Genomic DNA, 24331 nt, shown 5'->3' on the forward strand with positions numbered 1-24331 from the left:
ATGGGTAGGATCTCAGTGGCTGCATTCCTAAAGAAAACTAGCTCTCCACTAGCCATCAGTTTCAAATAGCTCTTCAACTTACAGTGGGACTTTGTTACCCCCCTCCCCAAATCCATGTTGAGGTTTTTGTCAGACAGCTACTGTATTCTTCATCTACACTTCCACCCTCAACCTCATGCTTCTCTAGTTTAAACATTTTCCATCTTTAAAAAGATGTCCACAAAAGCTTTATACCCTTCAAGTTTTCTCACCTCTTACTGGCATTGGATCTATGGCCTGATAATTATATTTAGCAATTTTCTGTTTGACCTTCCCATTCTGAAAATGTAATGTCTCTCTAATTTTTAATTTCATAATTTTCCAGTTGAAAAATTATGTGTCACTATTAACTCTGTCTTTTAAGAATCCTCAACTCTTTTGTCTCATAGCCCACCTGTAACATCAGATTAATATGCATTGATCCAACCTCCTAACCCTTCTACTCTTCTTTGGGTTGCTGCAGAACATAACACAAGCATGCATTCTATATTGGTGCCATTTCAAAAATAGGTCAACCAAACGCTGTGCTGTATGGCAGTGCTCTTATGCATCATAAGTCAGTCTTTCCTCATATTTTCAGTGGTTGTTAAAAATCTTTTACTTCTCTCTTTAATCTCCAGACATTACTGCCATCTCCTATCTCTTAGAAGATATACTTTCTTCTACTTCACACAAAATAGTACATTTTGTGAATTAAAGTGACAATAATCATTCTCATGCCTTAATAAGATAATCTACAAGAATTTCTTTCTTTCATGTATAGGGACTTTAAGTTGTTGGTTTGTTTTTTTTTTCCTGAAAGGGAAAGTGTCTTAATTACAGTTTCTAAGAGACACCATGACCATGGCAACTCTTATAAAATAAAACATTTAATTGGGGCTGGCTTACAGTTTGAGGTTTAGTTAATCATCATCATGGCTGGAAGTTTGGCAGCATGCAGGCCGACATGGTGCTGGAAAGGTTGCTGAGAGTTCTACATCTTGATCCGCAGGCAGCAGGAAGAGAATGGGCCACACTAGTCCTGGTTTGAGTTTCTCAGATCTCAAAGCCCACCCTCAGTGACATACTTCTTCCAGCAATGCCACACCCACTCCAACAAAGCTACACCTCCCAAAAGTGTCAGTCCCTATGAGCCTATGGGGCCATTTTCATTCAAACTATCACAGAAAAGAAACAGTGTCTAGGGATACAGCTCAACAGAAGAGCAACTGCTGAAGATGAGCAAAGCCCTGTGCTCTATGCCCAGTATCATCTCTCCAAATCAAGCAAATATACATTGAAATGGCTTTCAGAAAATGAAAGATAGATATGTGGATAAATAGGTGATAAAGACAATTTTAAACATTATAAATAGAATATAGGTGGAAGGTATACATTATAAGAAATCATTTCAACATTTTTTGTGTTTAAATTTTTCAGTAGAAAAGGTTGGGAACTAATTTTTGTTTTCAGAAACCAAGGATATTTATTTAAATAGTATTACCTAAGGGCTGTGAATTACTGAACAACATATAATAGTAGACTTTAAGTTACATGGTCCAGGTCACAGCACCCTTGCTTAAATCTTCTATTACAAAGGCCTCATTGGTTGTAGATGTAATGGAAGGCCATCTTCATTAGTTAGGTAGCTATCCAGCAGACACAACAGCAAAAGTGTTACAATTTAGAAGATTAACACTAATCCATATACTGGACAAGCTAGCTGGTTCAATATCACTTTAAGGTTTTTGATCTCTAACTTTATCTTAGTATTTTTTTTCTTAAGTGGGTTTTTGTTTAAAATTCCACCTTGTTTTCACTAGTCAGCAGTTCTTTCTTCTCTTAATATTTTAAGATTCATGACTTTTTAATATGTGGAAGCAGTTGCTTCTATTTGCTGCCAAGCACTCTAGATGTTGGGTATTCAAATCATCCTGGTCCAGACATATCTAAATTGATAGGCATTTGGGTTGTTTGGGGTATTATAAATAAAGCTTCTATAAATATGCAGCATGAGTCTTAAAAGATCTTATTAATAAAAACAAACCCAGAGCCAGGTATTGGGGTGAACCCTGAAAGATCAGAGAGACAGAACAGCCAACCTCACCTCACCAATTTCTCAGCTGACCTTATTTCCTCAAACCGGAAGCCTCTGAGTCCTCATCCCAATGGATCTCAGCTGAACGGCTGCTAAAAGCCTAAAAGCTTAACAGACCTAGTTCCTGGTTTTCATGCCTTAAATGCCTTTCTGCTTCCTGCCATCACTTCCTGGGATTAAAGGCATGTGTCACCATGCCTAGCTGTTTCCAGTGTGGCTTTGAACTCACAGGGATACGATTGAATCTCTGCCTCCAGAATACTAGGATTAAAGGTAATTCCAGATAAGTTTATTAAGGTGCACAATATATTGGGGGACATAATATCACCTCATAAATATTTGTATTTAGGTGTGGACTTACGTTTTCATTTCTTATGGCAGATTAAAAATGGGGTTCCTGGGTTATATGGATATATATATATGGTTCATAAAAGTAATTTAGGAAAAAATGGCTCTGAAAAATTTCAAATACGTTCCTGGGAAATTTTTAACTCTAAAGCTTTCAGATGTTAAGATTTCTTGGTTTTAGTGTCTTCATCTCTAAATGATGATAATATTCTCCTTAGTTGACTTAGTAATATAATTGATAGTATAGCTAAATAAACTGTTATTGAAGTAAGATACATAAGAAATAGTTCATCTTTTCTAAAGTGATTAACCTAACCCACTGAAAAATGTTATGTATAAATATAAATTTGACTCTCTATCTCCATCTGGTGGCCTCATATAAAATTTTAGAAACAAATTCTTTTAAAGACTGTAACCCATTTAAAGGTGGAATTTTACACACTACACTTCACAGTTACTAATTATTGGTTTGTACAAGTCCAGAATTCCATATTTAAAAATTGTCTTCCAATATTGATACAACCTGTTGTTGTAAAAAGATACCTCATGATACCTACAGCTATAACCAACCAGGGTACAATGGCTCTTACTGAGGCTTTCTGGAGCATGTAAGACATTTTCTGCATAAACGCTCTAGAAAGTCTAGATATAGGACCATACACAGAAGCTCAAAATATTATAACATTATGTTGGGTTTATTTATTTATTTATTTATTTATTTATTTATTTATTTATTTATTTGCTTTTGTAATTTTACGTTATTCTAACTAAATGTCTTCAAGACCCAGGACTAACATACAGCTGAGATGAATACATTCACATGAGAATATGGTTTTAAAACACCCTAGGACTAAATAGTAAAGGAGTGAGTGAAACATGAATGCCAATCTATAACATATTTTAGGACAAAAGGCCATGAATTTCTGGCTACTCAGTAAAGGTGTGATGTGGTCCAAGATCCATTCAAGTGTATATTTACTGAGCACTTACTGAATATCTCTTATGTGGGTCTGAAGTTTAGTGGATGATTGGGTAAGTTAATTCATGTTATGCCTGGTAGTAACGCCCAGTAGTCTAGATCTGCGTGTATGATTAATTTGTGAAGATGTGAAAGAGATGACTTCAGACTTTTGGGTGGTTATCACTGCACTGACTGAGCAGGCAATCCTAGTATCCTAGTCAATCACTTTCTCTCTCTCTCTCTCTCTCTCTCTCTCTCTCTCTCTCTCTCTCTCTCTCTCTCTCTCTCTCTCTCCTCCCTCCTCTCCCTCCCTCCTCTCCCTCCTCCTGCTGCTGCTGCTGCTGCTGGACTTGTGTACTGACACACCTACAGATCAAATTGTCCACTGGCTTAGTGCCATCTAGAGGATGTTAAACTCTGATGAAGATTTTAAGGAAGAACACCGAGTTAAGAACTATGATGACCTATGAAGCAATTTGGTGAGTGGGTGTGCTTAGATTACCAAGAGCTGTGATCTGTGAATCAGCCAACAGCCATTTCCCAACCAACACTTCAGCAACTTGGCAAAAGATAGAGTCTATAACCATCTCTATCCCCAAAACATGTGCTTACTGAACCTCCAGCTGTAGATTTTAAGGAAGCTAACAATCACAGGGGTAACCATTTAATATCTTACATGTTGACCAATTGTTTTCTATGGAGGGGAAGCAATTTACACTGATATTAGCAACACACATGAGTACCTACGAGATGGGGCAGGATTGTGGTGGTGTCTTTGGGTACACTGAGTTGGAATTCTAGCTTTACAGCCTACTAGTCAAATGTGGTTATAGGGGCCTCCTAAGCTCACTATGCTTCAGAGTCCTCATCTATTTAGAGATAACCAGAGGAAGGTTGTGGTGGTTTAAATAAGAATGGCCCCCATAGGTCTATATATTTGAATGTGTAGTCATCAGGGAGTGGCACTATTTGAAAGGATTAGGAGGTGTGCCTTTGCTTGGTAAGTGTGTCACCAGGGGTAGGCTTTGAGGTCTCAAAAGCCCATGCCAAGCCCAGAGTCTCAGTCTCCCTTTCTCTCTCTCTCTCTCTCTCTCTCTCTCTCTCTCTCTCTCTCTCTCTCTCTCTCTCTCTCTCTCTCTCTCTCTCCCTCCCACCCCCGCCTGTGGATCAGGATGTACCACACCTGCCTGTATACCACCATACTCCTGCCATGATGATAATAGACTAAACCTCTGAAACTGTAAGCCAGCTCCCAGTTAAATGCCTTCTTTTATAAGTATTGCCTTGGTCATGGTGTCTCTTCACAGCAATAGTACAGTGGCTAAGGTGGAGGGCTTTAAGACAGTGTCATGCATATGGATAGTGCAGGGCTGGCACAGAGGAAGTACTTAGAAATTCAATATTTTTATTTGTTTGTCATCTAGCTGCCTTTTCTGTGAATGATTTTAAATTTATTTTACACTATGAAATTACAAAGTCCATATGCGTTTTGAAGCTATAAAATATCCTATTATTTTTAATCCAGTGCTGGATACTTTACATACTGTTGTCCGTGCCTCTTTGTTCTTCATAACTTCACATCTGCTTGCTCCATCCTCGGTCACATCTTTTCACTGATTCTCTTTCCAGTTGTATTGGTCCATTAACCCATCTACTGAATCTTAAATATGGATCGATCATGTTTTTCTTTTCTTAATTCTCTTAATATCATTTTTCATGTATTCCTGGAAAAAATATGTGTAGACAACGTATCTTGAACATATCTATCCCCACTCCCTTAACACTCTGCAAGAATCAGCAACACATTTTCCTCCCAACTTCACATTAAAATTTTCCATCTATTTTTATCCCCCTGAGTCAAATGAGTGGTGCCCAAATATGTATGGGTGAGAGGAACATGCTAGTGGTCACAGGCAAAAATATGGACTCTCCTTCACTCAGCAGTCATCAACAGCCGAAAACCCCTCAGCTAGAGGTTGGGCCTTGTGAACTCCACCCCCACCCATGCCACATTTTTTTAATTTTTTAATCAATTATTAAATTTATTCTTCTCTTATATATTACTTCCTAACTACAGTTTCTCCTCCCTCCTCTCCTCCCAGTCCCTCTCACAGAAACCCCCAACCACTCTTTCTCCATTCCCTTCAGGAAAGGACAGGCCTCCCAAAGATATCAACCAAACATGGCCTATCAAGTTGCAATAAGACTAGGCGACTCCCCTCATATTAAGGCTGGACCAGACAGACCAGTAGGAGGAACAGAGGCAGAGACAGCCACTGCTCCCACTGATAGGAGTCCCACAAGAAGACCAAACTACACAACTGTAACGTACATGCAGGGTGTGTAGGTCAGTCCCATGCAGGCTCCCTGGTTGTCGGTACAGTCTCTTTGAGCCCCTATGAGCCGAGGTTAGTTGTTTCTGTGGGTTTTCTTGTGGTGTCCTTGACCCCTCTGGATCTTTCCTCCCTTTCTTTCACAGGACTCTCCAAGCTCCACCTAATGTTTGCCTGTGGGTCTCTGCATCTGTTTCCATCAGTTGCTGGGTGAAGCCTCTCTGATGGCAGCTGGGCTAGGTAGCAATCTATGAGTGTAGCAGAATATCATTAGGCAGCATTACTTGTTTTTTTAACCAATCATGTTTGGTTCTATCCTAGGTCTCTGACACTAGGCTGTGTGTCAGAGTGGGCTCCCTCTTGTGGCATGGGTTTCAGTCTGGACCAATTATTGGTTGGCCACTCCCAAAATCTCTGTGCCACCTTTACCCCAGCACATCTTGTAAGCAGGACAGACTGTAGGTTGAAAGTTATGTGGCTCGGTTGGTGTCCCAATCCCTCCACTGGAGTCTTGCCTGGTTACAGGAGATGGCAGGTTCAGGCTCCATATCCCCTATTGCTACGTGTCTTAGCTAGGGTCAGCCTTGTAGATTCTTGGGGGTTTCCATTGCACTAGGTGTTTTTACCTCACCCAAAAATACCTCCTTTTCCAGTCATCTCTTCCAGTACTTTCCCCCTCCATCCCTCCACCTGGCCCTCCTGTTCCCATCCCCAACCACCCCCAGTCCATCCAGAAGATCTCTTCTATTTCCCCTTCCCAAGGAGATCCAAGCATCCCCCCTTGAGTCCTCCCTCCTTGCTACTTAGCTTCTCTGGGGCTGTGGATTGTATCATGGTTCTCCTCTACTTTACAGTGAGTACATACCATGTTTGTCTTTCTGGATCTGGTTTACCTTTTTTTTCTAGTTCCATCCATTTGCCTACAAATTTCATGGTGTCATTGTTTTTAACAGCTGAGTAATATTCCATTGTGTAAATGTACCACATTTTCTTTATCAAGTCTTCAGTTAAAAGACAGCTAAGTTGTTTCCAGTTTCTGGCTATTATGAATAAAGCTGCAATGAACATAGTTGAACAAGGGTCCTTGTGGTATGAAGAAGCATCCTTTGCTCAAGGGTGATATAGCTGAGTCTTGAAGTAGATTGATTCCCAATTTTCTGAGAAACTGCCATATTGAAGGAAATCTTGTCTGGTTGCAGGAGATAGTCTGGTCAGGCTCCTTATCCCCCATAGTCAGGAATCTTAGATAGGGTCACCCTCCTAGATTCCTGGGAGTTTCCATTGTGCTATGTGTCTAGCTCGTCCTGAGATGCCCTCCAACTCCAGTTGTCTCTCTCAATACTCTCTCTCTCTCCATCCTCCCCCAACCTGGAACCTCCATTTCTGTCCCCACCCACGCACATTCTACCTATGATATCTATTCTCTTTCCTCTTCCCAGGGAGATTCATGCATTCCCCCTTGAGCCTTCCTTGTTACTTCTGTGCTAGAATTTTTAACTGGCTTGATCTTACATGGGTGCTCTGTGAGTAACTATGGATGCTCTGCGTTCCTGCATGTAACAGCCATGTCATGCCAGAAGACAGCATTTCACAGCTCTCCTCCTACATGTTTTCTCTCCCCTTTTCTAAGATGTTCAATGATTCTAGGGTGGGGGCAGGTTGATAGAGAATTTATTTTTTCTCATTTTCCTAGTTCATTTTCCCTAGGATCCTTCTGCCTTACAGGTTTTATACCTGCTTCTCTTTGGACTTCCCCAGTTTCTTGATTTGTTCTCCTAGAGTTAGACCAGTCCCTTTCACGATAGCTTATTCCCGCAAGTGACCTGTAATTTTTCTGAATCATGGGCTTGTCTTCAAGAATAATGGTGTCTTAGTTAGGGTTTCTTTCGCTGTGAAGAGACATCATCACTATGGCAACTCTTATAAAGGAAAACATGCAATTGAGGTGGCTTACAGTTCAGAGATTCAGCCCATTATCATCACGGTGTGGCATGGCAGCATGCAAGCAGACATGGTGCTGGAGAGGGGGCTGGGAGTTTTACATATTGATATGCAGGCAACAGGAAGTGAACTGAGGCACTGGGTGTGGCTTGAGCATATATGAGATCTCAAAGCCTGCTTCCATAATGACATACTTCCTCCAATAAGGCCATACCTACTCCAACAAAGTCACATTCCTAATAATAGTGCCACTCCCTATGAGCTTATGGGGGCAATTACATGCAAACTACCACAAATGGTTTTCCATGGAAGGCCTTCTAGGACCTAGGAATAATCTGGAACAGTTTGCTGTGATTCTATGGATTCCAATAGTTCCAGGGGAAATGTATAATATATCTGGTCTCTGGATTTCCATACTCAGATTTGCAGTGAAGAGTTTACAAAAGTTTGGATTTTGAATGTCCTTCAAAAGGTCCAGAAGGCTTGCTCCCAGATTGTGCTATTGGGGGGGGGGTCATAGTATTTAGGAAATGAATCAAATGGAGGGTTACTGGGGACACACCCTTAATATCCAAGCTCCTTCTTATTTCTCTATTTTTGCTTCTTGGCTGTCATGAGTTAAAGAGGCCTCGCCCAGTCACCTGGCCTCCACTGTTACATACTAAAGCAATACTGCCAAGAAACCACAGACTGAAACAGTAAGTTAAAACAAACCTTTCTTTATTAAAAGTTGATTGCCCCAGGTATTTGTTCACAGTGACAGAAAATTTACTTACAAAGAGGCCATACATACTGAGCTAGCCTGGGAAGTTAGTTTCTCTCCTCTTACTTTTTATATTGATGCTTTCTTGAAACTGCCAAACTTTCTAGGGCATCTCTAGGCTTTATGATGGAGGACATTAATTTCCTCTCCCACGGACAGGTAACTCTAAGCTTTATCTAAACGGCTCATTGATGGCTCTCTGCCATGCAAAGGACTTAGATTCCATTAGCCATCCTTCTGCTATTAGAATTTTATAATTCTGGCACTTCTTGAAATAACATCTCTGAACTTATTAACCTTTGGATTTCTGCTCCCCCCTCTTAAGTTTTGGACTTTCATTTCTGACAACTGAAAACTTTGTTTTCCTGATTTTACAATGATGCTTCTATTATTTAAATATATATGTATATATGTATATGTATGTATATGTATATATATATATATCTCCAGAACTTCTATTATTGAATATATATACATATATATGTCAAGAACAAAGTGTGCCGTGTATGTGTGTGTGTGTGTGTGTTGTGTGTGTGTGTATGTATGTGTGTGTGTGTGTGTATGTGTGTGCGCGTGCATGGATGAGGTTAATATAGGATGCCTTCCTCTGTCATTCTCCACATCATTTTTTGAAACAGGCTCAGTCACTGAAGGTGAAGCTCACCAGTTCAACTGGACCGCCCACACAGCCCGGGTATGCCTGTCTCTTTCCGAGCGCTGTGGTTTCAGGCACACACCGCCATGTCCAACCTTTATGTTGGTGTCAGGACCCAAACAGTTCTTGAGCTCGCATGGAAAGTGCTCTATCTATGGAGCCACTCCCCAGTACCCCATCTGTTTTTGTGGGAGGGAAGAATCCCACCAAGTTAAGTTACTATATTATTTACATGTTCCAGAATGATCTTCCTAAAATGAAAAACATACTTTCTTCTGAAGTTCTTAGAGAGCATTTACCTGTGCTCAGTCCTGTGTTTCAAGCACTGAAAAAAAAAAATGACTTTAAGTCGAACAGTGGTGGTGCACGCCTTTAATCCCAGCACTTGGGAGGCAGAGCCAGGTGGATCTCTGTGAGTTCGAGGCCAGCCTGGGCTACCAAGTGAGTTCCAGGAGAGGCGCAAGGCTACACAGAGAAACCCTGTCTCGAAAAACCAAAAAAAAAAAAAAAAAAAAAAAAAAAAAAGACTTTAAGATGAATCGTAAATGCCTTATTTCAGAAGTGACATGATAAGGACATAGATGAAACAAGCTCTAACTCTTCTTGGTGGCATCAATGATTGCTAAATTAATGAATTCTGGAACCATCTCTTGCAGATTATTGAGTGTAAAATCATGAATTCTATTTCTAAATAGTTATGAAGTTTTCTTTTCATGCAAATCATCTCAGCTAGTGCAATGAATCAATCTCTGTGGCCAAAGGACCATTTGTCTTGTAAAAAAAATTCTGGTTTCTTTTTCTTTTCTTTTTTGTTTCTTTTTAAAAAACATTTTTTAATTTTTTAAGATTATAATATAATTGCATCATTCCCCATTTTTTCTTACTCTAAATCCTTCCATATACCTCCCCTTACTCTTTTTCCAATTCATGATCTCTTTTTTCATTAATTGTTGTTGCATACAACATATATTCATAAATACACAGCACACCCTGCTCAGATAGTATACTGTTACTTGCATGTGAGTTTTAGGGCTGACCATTTGGTACTGGATAACCAGTTGGTATGTTCCTCCCCGGAAAAGACTAGAAAGCCTGGTTTCTTAGTCAGTGTTTGAAGAACAGTTACTAACAGATGAAAATATTCTCAATTTTTTTTACTCTTCTATATTGTAGGTATAGACATGTTAAATTTTTGTTATCTTAAAAAACAGTGATATTCAAAAGAGTCTACTAAGCCAGTACACAGGTGTATAGGACTTCCTAATTTTGATTAGTCAAACCATGACTACAGATAATCACTTGTTTGGCTCCTAACACCTATCATTGACTTACAAGTCCACAATTTTAGGCTCATGAACAACCTCTGTTAAATAGTAGAGAAACAGTGCACCTCTGTACCTTGGCCCCTGAAGAAAACGGCAATGACACAGCATTTCAGTTACTGCCTACTGGGGATGCTTTTTTCAATACCATGTGTCTTAGTTAGGGTTTCTATTGCGGTGAAGAGACACCATGACCATGGCAACTCTTATAAAGGAAAACATTTAATTAGGGTAGTTCTCTTACAATTTCAGAGATTCAGTCCCTTATCATCATGGTGGGGCATGGTAGTGTACAGACAGACATGGTACTGGAGAGGTAGCTGAGAGTCCTACATCTTGCAAGCAACAAGAAGTGGTTTGAGACACTGAGCAGTACCTTGAGCATATATGAGACCTCAAAGCTTGCCTCCACAGTGACACACTTCCTCCACAAGAACACACCTACTCCAAGAAGGCCACTCCTCCTAATAGTGCCACTCCCGGGGGGGGGGGCATTTTCTTTCAAACCACCACACGGTCGAAAGAGTCTATCACTTATAATCGTAGCTTAAATTTAACAAACAAAAATTCCTGACCCAGCCTCCAAATCTCCTACACAGCCTATTCCCTTAATTCTACATCTAAGAAGAATATCCAAACTCATTTATGGACAAAACACAGGTGACTGGAGATACCAAGGTAGTAATGAAGTGGGATAGGAACAAATAGACTTTTCTCAGGAAAACATCCTCACTGCGGGTCTAGCTAGGTAATATTCTCAGGAAGAAGAGAGATCAAGGCCAGTATTTTGTACATTATAGAGTAAAGCTTACTAATGGGTCATGAAATGTGTGTAATATGTTTCTTCAATGTTTTTCGTTTATTTTTATTAATATACAACTATTGGGTTTTGTTACAAAATTTTTCAAACAAGTTTTATTCTGGTTCTTTCTCTTTGCCCTTCTTCCTCTATCCCATTCCTCCTTTTTTTTTAACCTTCCAGTTTTAATGCCCCTTGTGACATTGGTCCTCTCCTCCCTCCCTTACCCATCCTTCCTCAGCACTGTCTTGCCCCCTGTCTTGGCATCTTGATCTAGTTTCATGGTCTATAGCCACTCTTACACCACCTCATGTACTTAATACGATTGCCTCAGTTTACTAAAATGGCGCTTTATTTTGATTTTCTGTTGCTGTGATTAAACACTCTGACCAAAGCAACTAAGGAAGAAAAGAGTTTATTCTATCTTACACTTCCAGGTCACAATTTACCATTGAGGAAAGTCAGGCCAGAAACTCAAGCAGAAACCAGGAAAGAATATAGCTTGCTGGATTGCTCTCTGGCTCATGCTCAGTTAGCTGACTTGTACAGCTTAGGCCCACCTACCTATGGATCATGCTGCCCATGGTGATCTGGACTCTCTACATCAATTATCAGCCAAGATAATCTCTTAAATACTTGGCCTCAGGCCAATATGATCTTGGAAATGAGGTTTCTTCTTTCCATTTGACTGTATGTTGTGCTGAGATAACAATAAAGACCCCCAGGCAGGGGGATCAGGATTGTCCCTGGTGCATGAGCGGACTCCTTGAACAGCCTTGATGCAGGGGCAGGGGGGAGTGGGGCTTGGACCTGCCTCAGCTGAATGTACCAGGTTCTGCTGATTCCACATGGGAGACCTTGACTTGGAGGAGGTGGGAATGGGGGGAGGACTGGGGGTAAAGGCTGGGGAGTGGGAAGAGGGGGGGCATCTGTGGTTGGTATGTAAAATGAATAGAAAATTTCTTAATAAAAAAAGACCATAATAAATATGAAATATTTTAACTGCAAGTCAAGAAATCTAAGGACAGCTCATGACTATTGAGTCAATGTGTATCTTTAAGAAGGAATTTTAAGGGCTGGAGAGATGGCTCAGCCGTTAAAGGCTAGGCTCACAACCAAAAATATAAGAAGGAATTTTAATTCTCAAAGTTTTAGATACAAACTACAGCCTTTTATGATGATACTAATGAGAATAAAGTGAATCTTCAAAATATAAAATACTTTGAATGAAAGATACAGACTTCCAGATATCAATAAAATGGCATTACCTTTGTGAGACCAAAATGAGCCATCTTAGAAATAAGACCAAAATGCTTTCACCCTAAAATTAAGGCCTAAGATTTCTTCTTTTGGGAATAGGCCATTAGTTACTGAAACCAGTCAGTTCAGATTCCAGAAACCAGGAAGTGTAAAAGTACAGAGTCACAAGATAGTCCTGAGGTAATGCCTTTCGGACTATGGAATGTCCTCTCCCTGGTTTCCAGGGTAACTGACCATAAAAATGTCCCCACCTGAGGGCAGCCAATGAGAAATGGTGGCGGGCAACCACTCCCTTAGAAGTAAGATTAAGCCATGATTTCTAGAAGTCCCTAGAAGCGAGCCAATCAGAATTGTACCCATACTAGCACCCCTAAATGATGTAACCTTGTGATTTTTCCCTTTAAAATCTGAGCTTGCAGATAGGTGGGCACTTCCTCCAGCCTCCACTGCATTGGATGTATTGGACAAAGTCCCTGCCTAGGCTTGTATTGCTTTTGGATATCCAGAATTTAACCTTGCTTTTGCATTCCGGCATGCTCGTCTTTGGTGGTCTCTCTGGGGGTTACGATCTGGGCACAACAACTTTACCAGAGGAGGAAGATTGAAAACCCTGTTAAGAGTATTATTTATTAACTTTGATCATCATCTTCTCACTCTCAGATAAAAGCTTGTAATGATAAAAAGCAAAAAGTAACTGAACATCTCTGTGTGCACCATACAAAAACCAAGGGAGTCAAACTAGTCAAGGAGAGAGGTGAGAAAGAGAAGCAGAGATGAGTGAACCCCACCCGAGGCCAGTGGATCCAGTCACACTAACTTTTCCTTTCCTTGTCCTTCAGTACTTAGATAATGTGTTCTTCACACTCATGCTGCTCTCCAGTGTGGAATTTCTTATATAGTAATGTGACATTGTCTACTTGTATATTACCTTTTCCATCACCTTAATAAAACATCTAGAGTAAAGGACTTTAAAGGTAAAAGTTCATGGATGTTTTTTGTTTGTTTGGCTCAGTCTGTATGTTCAAATTCAACTTGAGACAGACCCAGGACTTTGGAGATGCTGGGCGGCGATGGTACAGAGTGCCTAGTGGAACAAAACTTATTCTAGCAAAGTCTCTAGGCACAAAAGTACAGTGGGTGGGAATCCAGAGGCAAAAACTAGACTACCTGTGCTCAAATTGCAATTCTATCACTTACTAGCTAAGTAATCTTACGAAAGCTACTTAGCATCTCTATGCTCAGATTTCTTTGGCCAAATGGTGATAATTATAGTATTTACTTCCTGAAAGAACTCTGAGACCTAAAAAGCACTCAGCTCAACACCTGTCAAGGGTCTAAATGTTCAATATCATGCCTCTCCCTGCCAAAGACTCTGCACTTCAAAACCTTGAATCCCATCAAGTCTTCCAATGAGAAAGTGTGCGTCCATATCAAGCAAGCTCACCAAAGTGTACTCCTCTTGTCATGTTTTTTGGTCTTTATTGTAAGCCAGAAGGCAGCACAGCATGGTGGTTAAGAGTCTGGACACTGAAGATATTACTTGAATTAAAGTACTTGCTCCATCCTGTGTGATTTTAAGTCAATAACTTAATCTCTCATGCTTTGATTCCCTGCCTATAAAATGGAGGTGGCAGTGAGAATAATCATGCTTCAAAGAATGTGACAATGACATGAAGTGTCCTATATAAAAGCACATAGCATCCAAGCAAGATGGCTCCATGGGAAAAGGTACCTTCAGCCAAGCCTGAACATGAGTCTGATCCCCAGGATCCACATGGTAGAAAGAAAAAAATAACACTTAAAAGTTGTGTTCTGACATCCAAATGTACAGGGGGGGAGAGAGGGAGGGAGGGAGGGAGGGAGGGAGGGAGGGAGAGAGAATATAGTAATAAATTTTAAAGTGTAGTATAGCATATTGCAATTGCTAACTACTCACAGATCCATTCAACATCGTGCCAGCCCAGTGTAAACTGTTAAACATTGATCACTATTAATATGATAAGCTAAGAACCTACAGATTAGAGCCTGTCAGCCATTGTTATCTCAATCTTGTTTGAAGAAATAGGCATTCAAGGAGCCCATCTTAGATGATATTCCCTAGAAAAATCCAATTCAAAGAGAGCTCCAGCCTCAGGCTTCTCCCATTGATGGGTTCCAGGAATCCCATTATTGGGAGAAGGGCCAGCCCATAACCCTAATCTCTTCTTTCCATATAGGCTCTCTGCCTTTGTTAGTCACTGTTTTGAGTCAGGAGAAATAACAGAAGCAGAATGGCAGAGTGGCCAGATGATCCAGGCTCAAATTCTAGGCCTGCTGCTTCTGAGTGACAAGTTAATCTCTCCGTTTCCTCACCAGTAAAATGGACTAAGGCAGGTTCTGCCTTTAAGCTGCCTTGAGTAGTAGATGTGTGAATGTAGTGTTATCTTAGAATGTGCCGGGCACAGACTAAGCACTGCAGATAAAATTGTTGCTGTGTATAATTTTTGGGTGACAAGTAAATATTAGATGTATTTATGGTATGCAGCATGGCAACTTAGCCATGTAGAATGGCTAAATCAAACTATTGCAATATGGATTACTGCACATACTTACCTTTTGGTAATGAGAGCACTTGAAAGTTACTCTCAGCAGTTTTTGAGTGTACAGTCTACTGTTGTTAACAATATCCACCATAATTTATTCTACCTAGTTGAAATGTTTTGTCCTTCGACAAATATCTCTCACCATTACAGTAGTATGGTTATTATTAACTTTACAATGAGTCAATAGCATGGAAATCTACCTGACTAGGCTTGAGTAGTCCCTCCACAGAGATGTGACTAGTGATTATGTTCTTACAATCTACTCATGGTCTTCTCTTTGCAGTCTTGGCAGGTCCTAGTCCAACAGGACACAAGAAAATAAGCCTAGAGGATCAAGGGAGAGAGAGAAGGTAAAAAAAAAAAAATGGCCACTTTGACACTACTAGCAGAAATATCCATCCCTACCTCACAGTCTGGGCTACTATGGGAGTGAGAAATGACTGATTCTTTATGTCCAGGGACCTGGTCCAGTGTTTCTTTCCCATCTGGCAGCATATTCCATCTCTCTCCCCTGTTTTAAGGAAGCCAGTGGGAACAGTATTTTCCTATTTCAAGAGAGCCCAGTTTCAGTTTGAGACTCCAGTCACAGATATTCTCAGAAATCAGTGTTAAGATGAGATCACTTCTACATATTGAGCACCAGAGGGCAGAGCACTACCACAGAAAAATCAAAACATTCAAGATAGGGAAATATCTCGAGAAGCTAAATGCAGCTAAGTTCCCCCCTCGCGGGGAGTGCAGGTACAAGATCTTGTTTATATTGAAATTCTGCTGAAAGCCCTCACCTCAGATCATGGCCCCAAAATGTCTGAATGTGTTCAGAAATTTCTATCCCTAGTGTTCAGACATTTCTGTTGTTTGGTGAGAAAATGGAGTGAGGCAGGAGAGTATAGAAGAGGATGCAGAGGCACAATACTGGGCTGTCAGCTGAACATCATCTCAGGCAAGGGAAGCGCATTTGTAGCTCTGGATGCTGGGTGTGTTCATGTGATACAAAGGGAAGGTGAAGCAAACCAAAGTGAAAGATTCATCCTCTGTTGCTGTCAGATGATCACATTCTAGACCCTCCATAAAGCTCAAGTTCAAGGTGATCTTCAGAGTTAGTTATAGAGCATTTGAGCAGTCCTTTGAGGACTGTCATGAGGAGGTATAATTTCTGAAGTTGTCTTCCTAATTTAACCTAACTTAATTTTGAAGATCGGTTGGTCATGGAAACAAAGATAAGAGAGGAGTTTAGAGGAGAAGGTAATAGCAATAGAACTCTGCACTCGGGGGTGTGGTAGGGATTTAGTTGGCAGGATCACCTGCAGCTATGTTGAGAAAGACCAGAGTAGTCTCCAGGTGCTCCTCCAGTTTTCTGGTATCACTGTCACAACTCAGGTAAACATTATAGTGGGATGCCTCTCCAGACAAGCTAAGGGAGGAGAGTCCTGGTAGAGACACAAAAGCCCTGCATTTAAGGTCCAGTTTGTCCTCGTTGTGCAGCTCTGCTCTGGAGAAGTTACTGAACTGGTCTGGGTCTGTTTCTTACCTAGGAAAATGGCAATTACTCATAGAAGACAGTCACCTACTGAGCAGCAGAGCTGTTTTGTAATCAGGCAGCTGTTTAGGACATTTCTAATGATTCCCTCTCAAGCCTCAGGATGGCATGTGGATGAAGAATGACGACGTGGGGTTGACTTCTGAGATTGTCTTCCAAGGTCATGGCAAGTATAGGATGCCCAATTAGTCTGATTCTGCTCTATTCTCAGATACATGCCCACATTTCCCATTTCTGGAGTTTAATTGTTTCCTTGTGGAACAGGAAACACAGCACATAGGAAGAATTAGACGGACGGACAACTGACAGCCTTGTGAGGGGCTGCGCTCTGAGAACGGGGGAGGGACACTGTGTGCCATCCCCATCTCCCAGCTCGGCAGTGCATTGATTCTTCATTTGGAAGAAATCAATACTGGCAAGCACGGAAGACAGATTTCCTCAGATCCATTTGTCATCTGAGATGCCTTCAGACACTTCATAGACCAGTAGCACATCAGCCCCAGTCCTCCATCCTGGCCACTTAACCAAACAGAGAAATGCCGCAAGAAAGGCCATTTGCGAACTGGAGCTGGGGAATGTCAAAGTTCCGGTCAGAAGAGGGCTCTTTGGAGCCCTCCAGTCTAATTCCTTACTACGGAGCTGTAGAGTTTCTAGCCAAGAAGTGAGTGACATACTCCGGATGACACAGGTGGAAGGTGACAAGGCTAGAACTTGGATCTTGTTCTGTCAATGCCACCCCCACACCATCAGCCTGGGACTGCATCATGAAGCCAAGACTCAAAGCCAGCCATATTTACCATCTCCTATTCTCTAATGCCCAACATGCCTCCACCAGGACGCAATGTCTTCAAGAAAAGGGCTAGCAGTAGATTAAAACATAAGCTCATAGTCAGCTGGACCTGAAAATTTACCAGTTCCTACGATAGATAGATGATAGATAGATAGATAGATAGATAGATAGATAGATAGATAGATAGATAATAGGCAGATAGATTGTATGATGAGAGAGATATGCATTTTTAGTTTATCTGTAGGAGTCTTATCATGTGCTGAAAACTGTTTATTACATGTAAAATAACTAAAACTCAAAATTATGAAAACAGCTCTATGAATCTGATGCTCATCTTACCTATGGCTACTTTAGACTGGAGATTTTAAAGCTTGCAGCCACTGAATGTAAATAATGTAGCTCTGGGTCCCATATTTAGGCTTCTGTACAACCACATTGTTCTCAAAACTCCTTCACTTTCCTGCCACCCAGTACAGAAAACCTAAGCCCCCGCCAGAAGGTGCCCGCACACCTAGATTGTGACTGCACATTGTGTGCTGGATGGTTGGTCACTATCTACCATTGTCTGGAGTCCTGAGAAAGGAATTCATCAGCTCATCCCCGACTCCACGCCCTCTGCCACCACCACCCCCATACCCAGTCCACTCATGTAGATCTCATCCACTTCTCCTTCACAGGGTCATCCATGTGTCCCTCCTAGGGTCTTTCCCTGTTAGCTAGCCTCTCTGGAGCTGTGGGTTGCAGTCTGGCCATCCCTTCCCTCTCATTTTGTATCCACTTAGGAGTGAGTGCATACTATGTTTGTCCTTCTGAGTCTGGGTTACCTCACTCAAGACGATATTTTCTAGTTCTATCCATTTGCCTGCAAATTTCATGATATCATTGTTTTTTACTGCTGAGTAGTACTCCATTGTGTATATGTGCCATATTTTCTTTATCCATTCTTCAGTTGAGGGGCATCTTGGTTGTTTCCAGTTTCTTGCTATTATGAATAATGTTGATATGAGGCAGGATCCTGAGGAGGCTCTCAGAAATCCACAAGGTTGACCCCACTTTGATCTGCTGGTAGTGGTCCAGAGGGTGCCTGGACCAGTCTACTCTAGTTACCAGACTAGCAAATAACCTAGCTGCCATCATAGAGCCTTTGTCCAATGATTGATGGAGGCAGATGCAGAGATCAAGGCCAGGCACTAGGCTGAGCTCTAGGAATCCAATCAATGAGAGAGAGGAGGGATTCTTCAGGTGAGGGACATTGAGATCATGATGGGAGGACGTGCAGAGATGACTGGCCACACTAGTGGAAGCCCATGAACTGTGGACTGGTGGCTGTGGAGCCCCCATGGGACTGGACTAGGCCCTCTGGATACCCAGGCAGGGGGATTTGGATCTGTCCCTGGTCTATGGGCAGGCTTCTGGAACCCGGTGCCTGTGGTGTGATACCTTGCATAGCCTTGGTGCAGTGGGAAGGGGTTTGGACCTGCCTAGGCTCAGTTTGCTGGGCTCTGCTGACTCCCCATGGGAGACCTCAATTTGGGGGATGTGGGGTGGCTTCAGAAAGAGGGCTGGGGGGTGAGAGGAGGGAAGAGGGGGCATCTGTGGATAGTATGTAGAGTGAGTAGAAACTTTCTTAATAAAGAAAAATGAAAGAAAAAAAGAGTTGATCAGCTGCACTTCATTGGGAAACAGTATGTATTACTATGTCACTCCATGGATGTGAATTGTTGCTGTTTATCACTAGAGTCCCTATGACTGAGACTAGCTTATTTTAAAGCTGAAGGACACTGTGTCATTTGGGCAGATCTAGGACAAGCTTGGCATGTGAATGACAGTTTTTTACCCAAAGAATCTCACAGTGATTTGGTTCCACAGTGAGAATGGCCCAGACTGGATATTCTCAAACAGTTCACCACCCAAAATGTTAATTATTCATAATACCCTTAAATACTCTTCTATGAGGAAATGTTAAGTGACACATTAAATATTCATCACGATGCACCCAATGCATAGCCAACGGTAGAGGGAACAGAGCAAATGTGATTTCTGATTATATATCTTTAATTCAAGACACTGCACACCCACAGGAGCCTATGACTCCATCCTATTCTGAAAGACAGCCACAAAAGCCAATTCACAGCAGCCCTTCACATACTGCCAAACTGTCTTTATAATCTTGGCAAACAGTCCTTTCCTTTTTTTCCTCTTTTTTTTTTAACTTCTCAAAATTGAGGTATAACTTACACGAATATATATGTGCACTCATATAATCAACATCTTCATCATGATATAGAATGCTTCTAGCAGCCCAGAAGTTTTCCTTGTGCTTCTTTCAAGTCAATATCCAACCCCACACACACACAAGCAGTCATTACTTTGGCAAGAAGTTGTTTTTAAATCTAACTTGTATTCTTCCTGCTGTCATTGCTTTGACTTCTTATCACTTTAAATTGGAAGCAAGGCCAAGTAGTCATCACTGCCCATTGATTTCAAGTTGGCTGGAGTTTGGAAACATAGAAAACAGGAGGCTTCTGGAGTTGTTCAGGAAAAGATAGTAAGGCTTGAGTGTGGACCAGCTTAGAGGGAGGGCAGGACAGGGAGATCTGCAGGGTGTTCTGTAAGTAGAGGCTGCAGGACTCAAGGTGAAAATGAAGGGAAAGGTGTGGCCAGGTACTGCTTCTTAGAAAGAAATCAAGACCAAATAAACAATTTAAATATTCCTACAACCCCTAAGGAAATAGAAACAGTCATTAAAAGTCTCCCAACCCAAAAAAAGCCCAGGGCCAGATGCTTTCAGCACAGAATTCTACCAGAATTTCAAAGAAGAGCTAACACCAATACTCTTCAAATTGTTCCATGCATCAGAAATAGAAAGAGCATTACCAATATCTTTTTATGTGGCTATAGTTACCCTGATACCCAAACCACACAAAGATGCAACAAAGAAAGAGAATTACAGACCAACTTCCTTCATGAACATTAATGCAAAAATACTCAATAAAATACTGACAAACCAAATCCAAGAACACATCAAAAAAATCACCCAACATGATCAAGTAGGCTTCATCTCAGAGATGTATGGATGGTTCAACATAGGAAAATCTGTCAATGTAATACACCATATAAATACCAGATAAACAAACTGAAAGAAAAAACCACATGATTATCTCATTAGACACTGAAAAAGCCTTCAACAAAATCCAACACCCCTTCAGGATAAAGGTCTTGTAGAGATCGGGAATATAAGGCACATAACTAAACATAATAAAGGCAATTTATAGCAAGCTGACAGTCAACATCAAATTAAATGGAGAGAAACTCAAAGCAATTCTACTAAAATCAGGAACAAGATAAGGCTGCCAAACTCTCTCCATATCTGTTCAATATAGTATTCCAAATTCTCCTGCTCTCGGCTCATAAATGCTGAAGTTACACTCATGTTCCAGCATGTCCAGCTCTGCTAAAGGGTTTTCAAGTGCCTAAGTCAGGCAAAGAAACTGAAACCACACAAAGAGTATGTTTAAAAGGCAGAGCAGTGCTTGCCTTTAAAATATAGCATAAAGTGTACTTTAAAATAAGGCCACTTTTATTTCTCATAAATTAGCATGCCTTTTACTTTAGAAATTTCGTTTATTATGGGCTTAGACCATTTATTTCTGTGACTGTCAAGAAACAAAAAAGGAAAACTTGGTAAGAATGATGGTTGATGAATCACTCTTATCTCAGTCAACTTCTGCTGTGCAATACAAAGAACAGAATTCCTTGTTTCTGGCCTTGAGTCATTCTCCTGACAAGATGACGAAGCTCTGTCTGCTCAGACATTCATTCTCTTTCTGAAGTTAATCTGTATTTATTCTCCAGTCTAAAAAAAAATCTTTGATATAAACACCAAAAACAAACAAACAAAAAAGACTTTCAGCAATTCTAATGAACCCTTCTTTCAAGATTTTAAAGAAAGGTAGATTACCATGGACAGTTGTTTTATAGATAGGTTTACTGATCTAAATGGAAAAAGAATGATTGCTAAACTCACTTTCCTCAGAACACAGTGTCACTAAATGTCAGAACATGGAGCAAATCCCAGAAAAAAATTACTCATTTTCTTATCTATACCATATACTGTATATTGTGACTAGCCATTATTTACTGTGGTCCCGGCAGGTAGTATGTATTTCTCCATACTTATCTTTGTGTGGCTTCTCCAGATCCTGTATGTACTCATGATTGTTCAGAGGAGGTTGGGGAACTGACAGTATGTGTCTCAGGTTTTGCTGGCTTTATTTGAGCTACTTCATCAGGAATCTTTTCAATCTTAGATGCCTCAAAGGAGACATCTGTCCTCCTCTCTCCTCTGAACAGATTGCCATTACCTTAAAATCATTTTATGCATATTCTGGTCTAGCAAATATAAGGCTTACCCTCTTGGTGCCATGCTTGACTGAGAAAGGCATGTATAACAGAAATCAGAAAAGGCCACCTAGGAATTTTTGAAATTCATTATCATAGACTTCTCATTGACTGGAAAAAATATCTCAAAACCACAGTAGAAAACTGAAGTGTGTCCATTATATTATCCATGGACAGGAACTAGTTATGGGAAAATGTATGTGATCTTGGCATTGCTTCCACATTGCAAACACATGTAAAAAGCATACCTTTCATGAAGAGCTGAGGGTGGGGATAATATGATTTTGTCCATACACAATAGAACCATGAAAGAGGATGAGATAGAGAAGGATGTAGCTGGAGTTTTCCTGGTCCTGCCTGGCCCACGGTCAGTACAAATCTCTTTCACCCTCCAGTCCCACAGCTGCTCAGACCCAACCAAGTAAACACAGAGACTTATATTGCTTACAAACTGTATGGCCGTGGCAGGCTTCTTGCTAACTGTTCTTATATCTTAAATCAACCCATTTCTATAAATCTATACCTTGCCACATGGCGTGTGGCTCACCGGCATCTTCACATGTTGCTTGTCCTGGCAGCGGCTGGCAGTGTCTCCCCCTCAGCTTTTCTGTTCCCAGAATTCTCTTCTCTGCTTGTCCTGCCTATACTTCCTCCCTGGCTACTGGCCAATCAGCATTTTATTTATACAGAGTGATATCCACAGCAGAGGGATGTGTTTAGAATATTTGAGATAAATAGCTTGATAACCATAGTGTGACACCTACACATTCTCTCTAGAGCTGAAACAATACAAAGATCATATTCTATTATATTTAGATGTCAAAATTATGCTCAGCATCACAAAAATGCAAAACAAACCAACAATAAGATACCATATCACAATCAGTATGAGAGCCATTACTAAAAGCAAAACATAAAACGGCAATTGTTGACAACGTAGTGAGCAGCTGGATAAAAGGGAAGAAGAGTGGAAAGTAAATAAAGAATGTACTTAAGGGCAAAGAAAATAACCCCTCAACTGTGGTAGATGCTTCCAACAAGAGAAGAGCAAACATTCCCCCCTGGGTCTGAAGACAATTGATCACAAGTGAAATGGGAAAGAAACTCCCTGAATAAAATTCCTGAGGCAGGTATGTGCAGTGGCTTATAAGACTAGTAATCACAGCTGTATGACTCTGCTAGGAGCAGGTCCAGGATTACAGGACCAGCAAACAGCATGAGGAATGAATATGAGCCTCCATTGCTCAGAGCGCTGGCCAGAGTGGTCTTACATCCTTGATGTTATCTGTGGATGAAGGCTCTGGGATACTCTATTATAAAGATCTAATGAATGTCATATGCCTGCTGTAGTTCATCTATCTGAAGGTCCAGGTGTTTGGAGAAGTAAAATCTAGGTCAATTTATATACAGAGAAATACTCTCCATTTTTTAAACCACTAAAGCCCCACTTAAATCGCTAGGCCAGGCTAATAACAAAGGCAAGATTCACTGAGAAGGACTCTCTTTTATTACCTTGTTCACCAATGACCAGTGATTGATTGATTCACTGATGTCCATGTCCATACATTATTCACTCATTCATAGCTCATCATTCATAACCCTTACTGAGTACAGGCATGCTAATTGGGGCTACACAGACCCATGAACATTGATTCAAAGTCATAGAGTTGTGAGGCATGAAAACAAGTGAAAGTTGTGCAGTGGGAAAGAAGAGTGCCAGGAGGGAGGGAGGAAAAAATAAGAGTAAGGAGGGGGCAGGAATAATCAGGAGGGAAGGAAACAGCTGTGGGTGTGGCCATAGCTTATCTGAAGCTGAGAAGAAGAACCTGGGTTCTCCAGATGGGAACAAACAGAAGGGAGATGAAACAGAACCCACAAAGACAAGAAACTTCAAAGCTTTGGAAAGTCAGAATAAGAGCAGTGAGAAGGGTTATAAGAGCCAAGCCTGCCCGGGTAATAATAGGAATTGTTAGCGGAAGTCACAGTATCGACTAACGTTAATTTACTTAGTTGATTAATGACATTTCTTGAGTGCTTGCCATGTGTCAGGCTCTTTATTTAGAAAGGACATTGTTGTGTGTTGTTTAAGTACAGCTATCTCATTTTATGTTTACCGAGGGCCCCAAGAGGAATGTTATGTATAGACTCTGCAGTCTGAAGTGCATGCCAGACCCTCTGAAGGAACTTACAAAAGAGGAGAGTGAATGATGATTTTCAATGATTTTGTGACCTCTGCCTGCATATCCACAGCAGATGGCAGAGGACAGTCCTGAAAACTAGATGATCCTATGTGAAGGTTTCCTATGCATTGTGAGCCTCTCCCTACTCACTCCACCACCCACCCTAACCTTCTTTTAATCTGGAGTCATAGACAGTGTTTTTCTCTCATTGGAGGCTATTGAGCAAAACCCCAGGGAGTGGGAAGTAGGGGGACATGTGGAACACTAGTTTTCTCTTGCTTCAGGGATACAGTTAGATCATTTGACTCACCTTTAAACACAGTCCTCAGTCCCAGCATTT

The sequence above is a fragment of the Peromyscus leucopus genome, chromosome 6 (genome assembly GCF_004664715.2).
Source record: "Peromyscus leucopus breed LL Stock chromosome 6, UCI_PerLeu_2.1, whole genome shotgun sequence".
Lineage (NCBI taxonomy): Eukaryota > Metazoa > Chordata > Mammalia > Rodentia > Cricetidae > Peromyscus > Peromyscus leucopus.